The following is a 13,449-nucleotide window of genomic DNA, read 5'->3' on the forward strand; positions in this document are numbered from 1 at the left end:
TAAGATGGGGACACAAGCATTGGGTATCCCCATGTCCCTGGTCCTGCAAATCGTTTGTCTCATGGAGAGGGACATAGCTAGAGGAGGCCAGGACAGGTTCCCCAGAAGGAGTTCTCTTGGCCTACATCTAACATTGTTACCCGGTTAACCACACTTTTTTGCCTGCAAACTAAGCTCTCCTTAACCCATCAGAAATTAAATACAGTGAGTATTGGGAGTTCACAGGGTTTAGCCAAGTATGTCTCAGAGCTCTTCTAGAAGTTCTGGATATGTGGAAGCAGCCCTGTATATTAATTAACAGGTTACTGATTACTTGCCTCTTCAGTCTCACCTTTAAGTTCTTCCAAGATATGCCACAGAGCAGCCGCAGCCAGGCACCTTTATGGAAGCCTTTCATACCTTGTTCATTCCTCTATTATGCCCTAGGATCAAGCCCACCGGTTAGGAAGGAAGCCATGGGGCTGGATAGGGGGGTGGAAGGTGGGGCTTGGTTGCTGAGCTTTCCAGCCTTCAATAAACCCATAGACCTTTTCCTCTTGTGGATTTCCTCTTTGCAACATGGGCACTCAGCTTCTTGCTCAAAAGTCTCAAACTGCTCACTGGCTAGTAGCATATGCTAGCTAATCGAGTAGGACTTTTTTTTTTTTTTTTTTTAAGATGTTATTTATTTACTCACGAGAGACACAGGCAGAGGGAGAAGCAGGCTCCATGCAGGGAGCCCCACGTGGGACTCAATCCAGGGTCTCCAGGATCACGTCCTGGACTGAAGGCAGCGCTAAACCGCTGAGCCACCTGGGCTTCCCTCGAGTAGGACTTTGTTTTTGTAAACATCTCAGTTACATGTATTGAATATCCTGTTGACCCTCTAATCCCTTCCTTTCATTTTTTTTTTTTTCTTCTCTAATGGCACCTTCTTGCCACAGCTGAAACAGGCCTGAGAATGGGTACCATTGCCAGAGTTTAACTTTTAGTCAGACACCCTTCTCGGTGCTGTGCTCCTAACAACTCCACCCTGCCAGCAGTTCTGAGACAGGTACTGGTAGAATTTCTGTATCCCAAACAATCTACAGCATTGCCAGAGTCGCTGAGCAGGCGCATGCCTGAGCTAGGATTCAGATCCACAGAGTCTGTGTCCAGAGCTCGTGTTCTTGGTTCTAAGGCCATGGCAGGTGTCAGAATCACCTGAGACCTGGGTATAAATACAAAGTCCCAGGCTCTATACTGCTTCAGCAGTCCCGGGCCTCTGGGTTCTTTATTAGCTCTCAGGTGATTCGGATACCAAAGTGTGGGAGGCACTGCATTGTGCTTTTCTGCCTTGATTTGGAATATTCTTCATACACTACTGCCTTGCCTGAGAATGTATCCTATTGCTATAGGTGAGTGTTAATAATGCTCAACAGTTAACGAGCTCACTATGGCCTCCACTTACCCCATTCACTGTGCCACTATGCTGCCAATAGAAATCGTTCCATTACTTTCTGAGATGACAACATCGTGAGCTCACACCCAAATGTGATACTCCCGGGGCTAATTGCTCCCAAGGGTGGAAATCATTAAGCCTCCAGCACTGGAAGGCCAAACCCTGGGGTTTGGAGGCTATTGCCACCCTGAGCACCTTCCAGAATTTTAGTTCACCTCCATCATATCCAGAAAATTTGAGTTCAAGACACTAGCTACCAAGATTTCCTGCCCATACAGTGAGGGTGGAGCGGGGGTAGCTGCAATCCACAAGACCCCTCAGACCTACTTGCTCCATTGGTCTCTCTAAGACTTTCTGGGATCCCTGGAACCCCCAACCATTGTCTCCTCCTATATTGATTCTGAGGAATCAGCTGATGGGAGCAAGGGGTGAGGGGCCCATTCCTCATCAGTGACAAAACATCTAGAGGCCATGGTGAAGTTGGAAGATTCAGCACCCAGTCTCTGGTGCTGCTGGACAGCGTCATCACTTTTCCCTCTCTGCTAAAAGGTCCCCCTTCTCATTTACTATTGTGTCTTTCAGACCCAGCTAATTTATCAGATCTTACTTTTTAAATTTTATTGATTTATTCATGAGAGACATAGAGAGGCAGAGACACAGGCAGAGGGAGAAGCAGGCTCCATGCAGGGAGCCTAATGTGGGACTCAACTCCAGGACCCCGGGATCATGCCCTGAACCAAAGGCAGATGTTCAACAGCTGAGCCACCCAGGCATCCCTAATTTATCAGATCTTAAATGCACAATTAACTCTTCTTCCCTGGCATTTATAGGAAAAATGATTGTCAGGCTGGGACATGGACATGTACACAAACCATCCCCAGCAGCTGAGGCTGCAGATGGTTGAGTCAGTAGATGGAGGGAACCTGGGCCTCTGAATGACTCTGTGGAGCAGGTCTTCCCTGACCCCAGCATTGTATTGTGACCATAAACAAGAAATAAATTCATATTGTGTGAGGGACGCCTGGGTGGCTCAGCGGTTGAGCGCCTGCCTTTGGCCCAGGGCATGATCTTGGAGTCCCGGGATTGAGTCCCTCATTGGGCTCCCTGCATGGATGCATGGAGCCTGCTTCTCTCTCTCTCTCTCATGAATAAATAAATAAAATCTTTAAGAAAAATTTCATATTGTGTGAAAAGGCATGGAACGAGTGGGGTGGTTTCTTATAGCAGCTAACCTATCCTGATTAACACACTTAGTACAGCCTGAAAAGGGCCTTACTTTTTTTTTAATAAAATAATTTTTTATTGGTGTTCAATTTACCAACATACAGAATAACACCCAGTGCTCATCCCGTCAAGTGTCCCCCTCAGTGCCCGTCACCCACTCACCCCCACCCCCCGCCCTCCTCCCCTTCCACCACCCCTAGTTCGTTTCCCAGAGTTAGGAGTCTTTATGTTCTGTCTCAAAAGGGCCTTACTTTTATGGAGGAAAGAAAGAAGTTGGAAGGGGCTGTTGACAAAGAGTTTAGGATAGTAATGGGTTTTCATTGCCTGAGTACATTCACTGGACTGGGCAATGGTGCTTTGTTTCCACACTGCTTTTACATAAAAACAACACCCAGCATTTCTCTTGGTCTTCAATCATGGCTCTGGCTCACAGCTGCCACAACCCTTGTCATTTTCTAAGTGTTTAGAACAAAAGGGACCACTTGTTATAATATTTGGGGTTTGTTTGGGGCTTCAGAAGTAGCTCCATTATTCCTTATGCTACACCCTGCCCGAGGGTGTGTCCTATTTCTACAGGTTAGTGGGAGTAGCAACAGAAGCTTGAGAAGAAGAGAGAACAGGGTCATTCAGGGAGGCAGATGGAAAACTGGGCAGACCCAGTGTCAGGAGGATGGTAAGGAGAGCTCCATCCCTCTATCCCTCCCTCCTCCCTCCCTTCTTTGTCTCTCATTTCCTCCATACATAGTTGCTGAGCCTTCTGTGGACTATGTGGAAATGAGATATTTCCTTCCTGTGGCTATGGGGAGAAGGCAGGCCCGGCTGTACATACTTAGGTTACAAATCTCAAAGGATATTTTTGTTTGCTTGTTTTTTTATGTAAGGAGAATATTTAAATAACTAATGAGCCAAGTCAGAGCTCCCTACTCAAGCTTGGATATTTTTTCTGAGCTAGGGTCCAGTCTGACTTCCAAACTGGGCTATACATAAGATCATCTTTTAAAGAAATACATCCTCCCCAACAAAGAAAAGAGGCCACCTGGGTGGCTCAGTCAGTTAATTGTCCAACTCTTGGTTTTAGCTCAGGTCATGATCTTGAGGTCGTGGAATCAAGCCCCATATTAGGCTCCACACCAAGCATGGAGCCTGTTTGAGACTCTCTCTCCTCCTCTTCTGCCCTCCTCCCCCATGCTCACTTTCTCTCTAAAAAAAAAAAAAAAAAAAACAAACGAACAAAACAAAAACATTTTTCCCCTAATATGGACAAATATTTATGATGTGGTAGCAGATGTCCACCTCCTAATCTCTGGAACCTGCAAATTTGTTAGGTTATATGCTGTCTTAGTTTGGGCTGCTATAGCAAAGTGCCATAAACTGGGTGGGTTACACAACAGAAATTTATTTCTCATAGTTTTGGAAGATGGCTAAGTCTAAGCACTATTAAGGTACTGGCAGATTTGATGTCTGGTGAGAGCATGCTTGCTGTTTTATAAATGACCATCTTCTCCTTGTATCCTCACATGGTAGAAAGAAGGCAAAAGAGCTCTCTGAGGGACGCCTTGGTGGCTCCGTTGGTTAAGCTTCAACTCTTGATTTCAGCTTAGGTCATAATCTCAGGGTCATGAGATGGAGCCCCGCATTGGGCTCTGCACTAAGTGTGGAGTATGCTTAAGATTCTCTCCCTCTGCCCCCCCACCTTGCACTTGCTCTCTCTCTTAAAAAAACAACAACAAAAAAAAAACAAAGCACCTTTCTGGGGTCCCTTTAGAAAGGGCACAAATATCATTCATGAAGGCTCCACCCTTTTGACCCAAACACCTCCCAAAGGCCCTGCCTCCCAACACCATGGTGGGCCTGTGAAGAGATCGAGGATTTCAACATAAGAATTTTGTAGGAACATATGCCAAAGGGGAATTAAAGTAGCAGTTAGAATTAAGGTCGCTAATCAACTTGCTTTAAAATAAGGAGATGATCCTGGATTATCTGGGTGGGATTAATGTAATCACAGGGATATAAGATCCTTAAAAGTGGAAGAGTGAGGCAAAAGAGGGAATCAAAGAGATGGCAGCATGAAGGGGACTCAACCTGATGTGGTTTTGAAGATGGAGGAAAGAGGGATCCCTGGGTGGCGCAGCGGCTTGGCGCCTGCCTTTGGCCCACGGCGCGATCCTGGAGACCCGGGATTGAATCCCACGTCAGGCTCCCAGTGCATGGAGCCTGCTTCTCCCTCTGCCTGTGTCTCTGCCTCTCTCTCTCTCTGTGACTGTCATAAATAAATAAAAATTTAAAAAAAAAAAGTCAAATGAAGATGGAGGAAAGAGCCATGAACCAAGGAAAGTGGGCATCTTCTAGAAGCTGGAAAAAGAAAGGAAACAGATTCTCCTTCAGAGCCTCTAGGGAGGAATGTACTTTGATTTAGCCCAATGAGATCCATGTCAGACTTCTGATCTACAAGACAATACACTTGTGGGACTGTAATACCTCACTTACCTCAATTAACAGATCATCCAAACAGAAAATCAATAAGGAAATAGTGGCTTCGAATGACACATTGAACCAGGTGGATTTAACATATATTCAGAACATTCCACTCTATAACAGCAGAATATACATTCTTTTCTAATGCACGTGAAACAGTCTCCAGAATAGATCATATATGAGGCCACAAAACAAGTCTCAAAAAACTCTAAAAGATAACAAAGTCATTCCATGAATCTTTTCTGACCACAATACTCGGAATCCAGAAATCAATCACAAGGAAAAATCTGGAAAGAGCATAAATACATGGAGGTAAATAATATGCTATAAAACAATGAAGGGGTCAACCAAGAAATCAAAGAGAAAATTTTAAAAAATACATGGAGACAAATGAAAATGAAAACAACAGTCCAAAATCTTTGGGATGCAACAAAAGTGTTTCTAAGAGGGAAGTTTATAGCAACCCAGGCCTATCTCAAGAAGCAAGAAAAATATCAAATAAACAACTTAAAATTACACTTAAAGGAGCTAGAAAAAGAAGAACAAAGCCCCAAACCAGTAGAAGAAAGGAAATAATAAAAATGAGAGCAGAAATAAATGAAGTAGAAACTAAAAATATCCCCACTAGAACAGATCGACGAAACCAGGTGCTGGTTCTTTGAAAAGATTAAAAGAACTGTAAACCTTTAGCCAGATTCATAAAGAGAGAGAGAGAGAGAGAGAGAGAGAGAAGACTTAAAATCAGATGTGAAAGGAGAGGGGTGCCTGAGTGGCTCAGTTGGTTAAGTGTCTGCCTTAGGTTCAGGTTGGGATCTAGCCCCCTGCTCAGTGGGGAGCGGCTTTTCCCTCACTCCTGCTCATGCTCTCTCTCTCTCTCTCTCTCACTCACTCTGTCTCAAATAAATAAATGAAACTTTTTTAAAAAGTAAAAGAAATGAAAGAGTAGAAATAACAACTGACACCACAGAACTACAAAGGATTTTAAGGGAATATCATGAAAAATTATATGTCAACAACCTGGACAACCTAGAAGAAATGGATAAATTTCTAGAAACATATAACCTACCAAAATTTAATCAGGGAGAAAGAAAATTTGAACTGATTAACTACCAGCAATGAAATTGAATCAGTAATCAGGGCCCTTGGGTGACTCAGTTGGTTAAGTGTCTGACTCTTGATTTTGGGTCAGGTCATAATCTTAGGGTCATGAGAATGAGCCCCACATCAGGCTTCATGCTCAGCAGGGAGTCTGCTTGAGATTCTCTCTCTGCTCTTCCCCCTGCACTCTCTCTCTCTCTGTCTCTTTCAAAATAAATAAATCTTTAAAAAAAAATTGAATCAGTAATCAAAAAACTCCCAACAGGGGTGACTGTGAAGGTCTACTCTGACAATGGCTGTCATGGACGTGTCCACACAGATGTGGCTGGGCATGTGGGGCTTAGGGCACTGTAACCTGAGGCTTCGCCTCTGAACGATCAGAAGACTCAGAGGATGCCAGCACCGCCAGCTTGATCCAGGAGGCAGGTGGGGCCTTTGGAAAGAAAGAGCAAGCTGAAGAGGAATGATACTTCCGAGTACATACTAGAGAACAACTGGCAGCCTTGAAGAAACACCATGAAGATGAGATCACTCATCATGTAAAGGAGATTGAGCATCTGCAGAAAGAAATTGAATGGCACAAGAAGAAAATTTAAAAATCTAAAACATGATGATTAATGGCACACAGTTACCATAGAATGGCTACATATCATCACCCATTTCTATAGAAACATAGTTCTGGTTTTATTAATATCTATCTGTGTGCTGCCAACAGATTATAATAAATTGTCACCAGTGGAAAAAACAAAAAAACAAAACCTTCCAACAGACAAAAATCTAGGACCAGATGGCTTCACAGGTGAATTCTACCAAACATTCAAAGAAGAGTGAATACCTATTTTTCTCAAACTATTCCAAAAAATGGAAGGGGAAGGAAAGCTTCCAAGTATGTATATATAATGGAATATTACTCAGCCAGAAAAAGAAAGAAATCTTACCATTTGCAATGACATGGATGGAACTAGAGAGTATTATGCTAAGTGAAATAAGTCAGTCAGAGAAAGACAAATACCATATGATTTCACTCATGTGGAATTTAAGAAACAAAGCATATAAGCAAAGGGAAAAAGACAGAGAGAGAGAGAGACAAACCAAGAAACAGACTCCTAACCACAGAGAACACACTAATGGTTACAGAGGGAAGGTGGGTGGGGGATGAGTGAACTAAAGGATGAGGATTAAAGAGTATACTTGTTGGGATGCCTGGGTGGCTTAGAGGTTAAGCATCTGCCTTGGGCCCAGGGTGTGATTCTGGAGTTCTAGGATCAAGTCCTGTTTTAGGCTCCCTGCATGAAGCCTGCTTCTCTCTGCCTGTCTGCCTGTCTCTCTCTCTCTCTCTCTCTTTCTCTCATGAATAAATAAAATATTTTTTTAAAAACTGTACTTGTCATGGGAAAAATAAAAAACAATACATTAAGCCCCTGAGTTTCTTGTAATTTGCCACCTCAGCAGCAACAGAAAACAAATACAATGGTACATTAGGTAAAATCAAAGCAGAGAAAAATGCATAGCATGTGCTATAATTTGAGTGGAAAAACAAAACACTGAGTACTTATGTATGTGTGTTCATAATTGTGTGGACTAGTAGCTCTTAACCTTGGCAATACATTAGAGGGATCCGAAAAGATTAAGAAACAACCCTAGTGTCCACACTGCAGATTCTTAAATCAGTATCTCTGGAGGCAGGGTGGGGGTGGGTGAGAGGAGAGAAGAACCCAGGCCTTCAACACCTTTTGAGGCTTCCAAGGTGTGGCCAGGTTGAGACCATGGGTGTAGACTGACTCTAGAAGGTGAGGCAGTGAGGCACAGGATGACTGTGGGACCTGGGAGGGAAAAAGAGAAAGACCTGTTTTATTGTTTTAACCTTTGAACTTCACTGTGTACCTTTAAAAAATGTTTTATTATAGAAAGTTTCAGAGTATAATAAAAATAGAACAATATCGTAAGCCCCTGCATATCCATCACCCAACTTCAGAAGTATTAACATCATTGTACTCTTTTAATTTTCCAGCACATGGAGGTATTGTATATTAAGATCAATATAACAAAAATAAAATATGTATGCCCAAGCTGAACCACAGAACTATGGAGATAAAATCTTGGGGACAGGGATGCCTGGGTGGTTCAGCAGTTGAGCATCTGCCTTCAGCTCAGGGTGTGATCTCGGGGTCCTGGGATCGAGTCCCACATCAGGCAGGGAGCCTGCTTCTCCCTCCACCTATGTCTCTGCCTCTCATAAATGAATAAATAAAATCCTTAAAAAAAACAAAACAAACAAAACCTTGGGAACAGGGCCCAGGGATTTGCATTTTAACAAGCTTCTTGGTGGTGGTGGTGGTGGCAGGGAGTTCCTTGTAGTTGGGAACACCACTGGGCTCTCTATAGACTCTCTCAGTGCCTATATATATATATATATATATATATATATATATATATATATATATAAATTTAAACAAGCTCTGGCCAGTTTTATTTTTATTTTTTATTTTTTATTTTTTATTTTTTTTGGCTAGTTTTATTAAGAAGAAATTTTGTGTGATTTACTTTTCACCAGCATGATTCTTTTTTTTTTTTTTTAAGATTTTATTTATTCATCAGAGACACAGAGAGGGAGGCAGAGACACAGGCAGGGGGAGAAGCAGGCTCCATGCAGGGAGCCTGATGTGGGACTCAATCCCAGGACTCCGGGATCACACCCTGACCCAAAGGCAGATGCTCAACCACTGAGCGACCCAGGTGTCCCTTCTGGTATGATTTTAATGAGACTGGAATCACTGTGGTCAGTGATTCCTTTGTAGAATTTCCCATAAGCTGTGCCCGATTCCATATCATTGCCATTGTAGAGATGGACACCAGTTTTGGCCAATAGGGCTTAGTATTCTATTTCAGATTTCCTCAAGGCTGGGCAGTTGTTGGTGAGGATGACTAGCTCTGCTTTGCCATGTCTGATCATTTTCGGAGTCTCATGCCCCAGCGTGTACATTCCACTTTCCATAACAAGTTGGAGCCTAGAATTGATAGATGGCAGCAACTTTTTCATCTTTTTGGTTGCCACCTTCCTGCCTTAGGTGGAGGAGGGCCACCGCCAGGAGCAGCTACCAAGATGACCAGGAGGGAGAAAGGAGAGAGCTCCCACAATGCAGAGCTCTTCGCTGCTGGCTATTCCTTGTTCCTCACTTCCTGGCACTGCTCATTAGCAACGTGTGAAGAACCTACCTCCTGTGACTGTTTTGAAGCCCTCATCGAACCTTCCACTTTTAGTCCATATGAGCTCTCAAAGAATTCCAGAAGGTTCACTGTCCCTGCTTACAAAGGCATGGGGAGGGGATCCGTGGGTGGCCCAGCAGTTTAGCGCCTGCCTTCGGCCCAGGGTGAGATCCTGGAGTTCCAGGATCAAGTCCCACATTGGGCTCCCTGCATGGAGCCTGCCTCTCCCTCTGCCTGTGTCTCTGCCTTTCTCCTGTGTCTCTCATGAATGAATAAATAAAATATTAAAACAAAACAAAACAAAACAAAGGCATGGGGAGGTCTTCACACCCCCTATAGGTTTCCCTTACTCCTTAGGACTGGTTCTTGGGCCTCTGTGGCTTTCTAAAGGAGCACAGCTCCAAAGTCCTGGTCCTCTGTCTTCTCCTTCAACCGGTCTTTTGACAAAACCCAAGAAGGAGGGGAGAGAAACTCCAGCATAGTTCAGGCTCTTCCTCCTCGAGGCTTGTCTTCAAATAGGTTTTCGGAATTACCAGTGTGTGAAATGAACACTCAGGGTTCCAGGATGGAACCAACGGGCATCACCAGGTTCCTTGGGCCCTGTCCTCTGCTGAATCAGCCCTGTGAGGATCTCAGCTTTTCAGGAGGTAAAATAAAAGGAGAGGGCTAACAGGGGTGAACTCGGTGCTCTGAGGGTCTAATTAAGGGTGGGATTAATCATGTTTTGGGTACAACTGTGGAGCAGGCTGATTCTTGAAAGATGAATATTTCAAAAGGGGGAAGATGAGAGGGGAACAGGGATCAGGCCTTGTTTAGCTAGAATTATGAACAGGTAGGAGCGGTGATGCCGGAAACCAAAATAAGTATTTCCCCTACTAGGCACAAAGTTCACCCACTCCTCACCTCACCAGATCCTCAGTACAACCTATGAAGTACAGAGCCATTGTTAGTGAACTCATTTCACTGACAAAGGAAATGAAAACCAAGAGGAACCGGGGATTCAGTGATCAAGTGACCTACACAAAGCCACGACACAAATATGTGGCCGAGCTGGGCTTCCGACCCTGGCTTCTGTCTCCTAGCATTCTTTTCCCTGTGACCAGGATTATACTGGGGTACCTGAGTAATGCTACAGCGTGGGTTTTGAATGGAGGCAATGGGGAGCCACAGAAAGGATTTTAGAAGAGCTGTGGTTGAGGTGCCTGGGTGGTTGAGCGTCCGACTCTTGGTTTCGCTAGGGTCTTGGTCTAGGGGTCATGGGATTGAGCCCCATGTTGGCCTCCATGCTCAGCAGGAAGTCTGCTTGGGAACCTCTCTCTCTCTCCCTCTTCCCCTCCCCCCCTAAAGTAAATAAATAAATCTTAAAAAAAAAACAAATAAGAGGGACACCTGGGTGGTTCAGCAGTTGGTCTGCCTTTGGCTCAGGGCGTGATCCCAGAGTCCCGGGATCGAGTCCCACATCGGGCTTCCTGCATGGAGCCTGCTTCTCCTTCTGCCTGTGTCTCTGCCTCTCTCTCTGTCTCTCATGAATAAATAAATAAAATCTTTAAATAAACAAACAAACAAATAAATAAATAAGAGCTGTGATAATCACAGGTGTGCTGGGTCTTGGGCATGTATGCTGTTGAGGGAGACTGCTATGTCAGGCTACAATGTTCTGAGAGAGAAAGCAGGGTGCTCTATGGGTCATGTGGATAGAGCAGGGAGGGAGAGCACAGCTGATGTGGGCTCTGAAGAGAGCCTGGGGGGGAAGAATGGCATTCCTCATTCATTCATTCTCCCTATCTCTCTTTAGTAAGTACCTCCCCTATGCGAGGTGTCATGCTGAACATTGGGGATGTAATGGTGAACTGGACAACAGGGCCCCCACCCTCACAGGACTGACACTTCAGGGGATACCAGATCATAAGGAGCAAATGAACAAATATAAGAACTTCAAACTGTGGTTAAACATAGGATCTTCAGGACATATGAGGACATACAGCCAGTGTCATGTGGTCCTCAGGGTGGTTTCTCTTGCCTTCCCTGGAAATCCCTGCCACTGAGTATAATGCAGACTGTGTTCAGGGTCCTGTGGGAGTTCAGGGAAGGAAGGCATCCTTTCTCCTGCTCAGAGTGATCTGGGGAAGGCTTCATGGAAGGGATACATTGAGGTTGGGCTTCATTCAACAAATACGTAATGACCATCTACTGAATATCAGGCTCTGTTTTATTATATTTTTAAATGTTTTATTTTTAAATAATTTCTATACCCAACTTGGGGCTCAAACTCACAACCCTGAGATCAAGAGTTGCATGCTCTACTGACTGAGTGAGCTAAGTGTTCCCAGGTTCTGTTTTAGATGCTGCTAGAGATAATCATTGAACAAAACAAAACAGACCATGTTGTACCTTCTCAGAACCACTGAAAAGAGGGTAGCTAATAAGCAAGAGAGACAAGAAAAATAGCATTTCAGGGGGTGATGAATGCTCTGGAGAATAATAAATTGTGGAAGGGGGATCCAGAGTATGTGGGAGGATAGATACTACATTCTTTGAAAGGGGCTAGGTGGGATCCCTGGGTGGCGCAGCGGTTTGGCGCCTGCCTTTGGCCCAGGGCGTGGTCCTGGATATCCGGGATCGAATCCCACGTCAGGCTCCCGGTGCATGGAGCCTGCTTCTCCCTCTGCCTGTGTCTCTGCCTCTCTCTCTCACTGTGTGCCTATCATAAATAAATAAAAGTTAAAAAAAAGAAAGAAAGAAAGGGGCTAGGAAAGGCTTCATTGAGAAGGTAACGTTTGAGTAAAGACCTGAAGGAGGGGACGCTTGGGTGGCTCAGTGGTTGGGCATCCGACTTTGGCTTAGGTCGTGATCCTGGGGTCCTGGGATCGAGTCCCGCATCGGGTTCCCTGCATGGAGCCTGCTTCTCCCTCTGCCTGTGTCTCTGCCTCTCTCTCTCTCTCTCTGTTTCTCATGAATAAATAAAATAAAATCTTAAAAAAAAAGAAAAAAAGACCTGAAGGATGTGAGAGTGAGCCATGAAATACATATGGGATGGGTGTTTCAGGTAAAGGGGCCTGCACTGCAAAGGCCCTGAGGCAAGAACTTTACTAGATGTTTTCAGATGAGCAAAGAAGGGCAGTATAGTTGGAACAGAGACAGCAATGAGTATAGTTATAGGAGGTGAGGTCAGAATTAAATGAAGGAGGGCAGCCTGGGGTGGCTCAGTGGTTTGACACTGCCTTTGGCCCAGGGCCTGATCCTGGGGACCCGGGATCAAGTCCCGCAGTGGGATCCCTGAATGGAGCCTGCTTCGCCCTCTGCCTGTGTCTCTGCCTCTGTGTGTGTGTGTGTGTGTGTGTGTGTGTCTATCATGAATAAATAAATAAAATCTTAAAAAAAAAAGGAATTAATGCAAGGAGATATGGGACCTGGTGGGGCACTCTAGGCTACGTTCTCTTTTACTTTGAGAGGGGAAGTCACTGCCTTGAATGCAAATTGCCCAAAGCAGAGGTCTTGGTTGGGTCATCTTTGTTATCCCCCTCAGCATCTAGCACAGGGTTTTCATCTAGAAAATGTCAAGATGCATTTAAAAAAATTTTTTTTAAAGATTTATTTATTTATTTGAGAGTGTGTACATATGTGAGCAGGGGGAGGAGCAGAGGGAGAGAGAATCATTAAGCAGATTCCCCACTCAGCACAGAGTCTGACATGGGGCTCAATCCCAAGACCCCAAGACCATGACCTGGGCTGAAATCAAGAGTCAGACACCTAACCAATTGGGCCACCCAGACACCCCAAGCTGCAACTTTTTTTTTTTTTTTTTAAAGAAAAGGCTGTCAACAGAGGGCATTTGTGTGGCCTGTGGGGAGTAGTTGGTAGGTGCCCACTTTAATCATTCTCTTATGTAGAGAGAGCTCCAGGAGAGATGAGGTAGGGAATAGGGCTAGGTGGACAGATGTGGGCAGAAAACAGGGAGATCATGGAGTGTTCAGAACAGGGGATGGCCTGAGGAAGGTGGATGACTGGCTAGAGGACAGCTGGGT

At 44.6% G+C, this 13,449-nt stretch overlaps 1 pseudogene; it reads left to right on the forward strand.

The window, feature by feature from the left end:
• Positions 1 to 6,359: 6,359 nt before the first annotated feature.
• LOC111096197 lies at positions 6,360 to 8,419 on the forward strand (annotated as a pseudogene).
• The last annotated feature ends 5,030 nt before the right edge of the window (positions 8,420 to 13,449 follow it).

Source organism: Canis lupus, chromosome 6, assembly GCF_011100685.1.
Source record: "Canis lupus familiaris isolate Mischka breed German Shepherd chromosome 6, alternate assembly UU_Cfam_GSD_1.0, whole genome shotgun sequence".
In the NCBI taxonomy this organism is placed as follows: domain Eukaryota; kingdom Metazoa; phylum Chordata; class Mammalia; order Carnivora; family Canidae; genus Canis; species Canis lupus.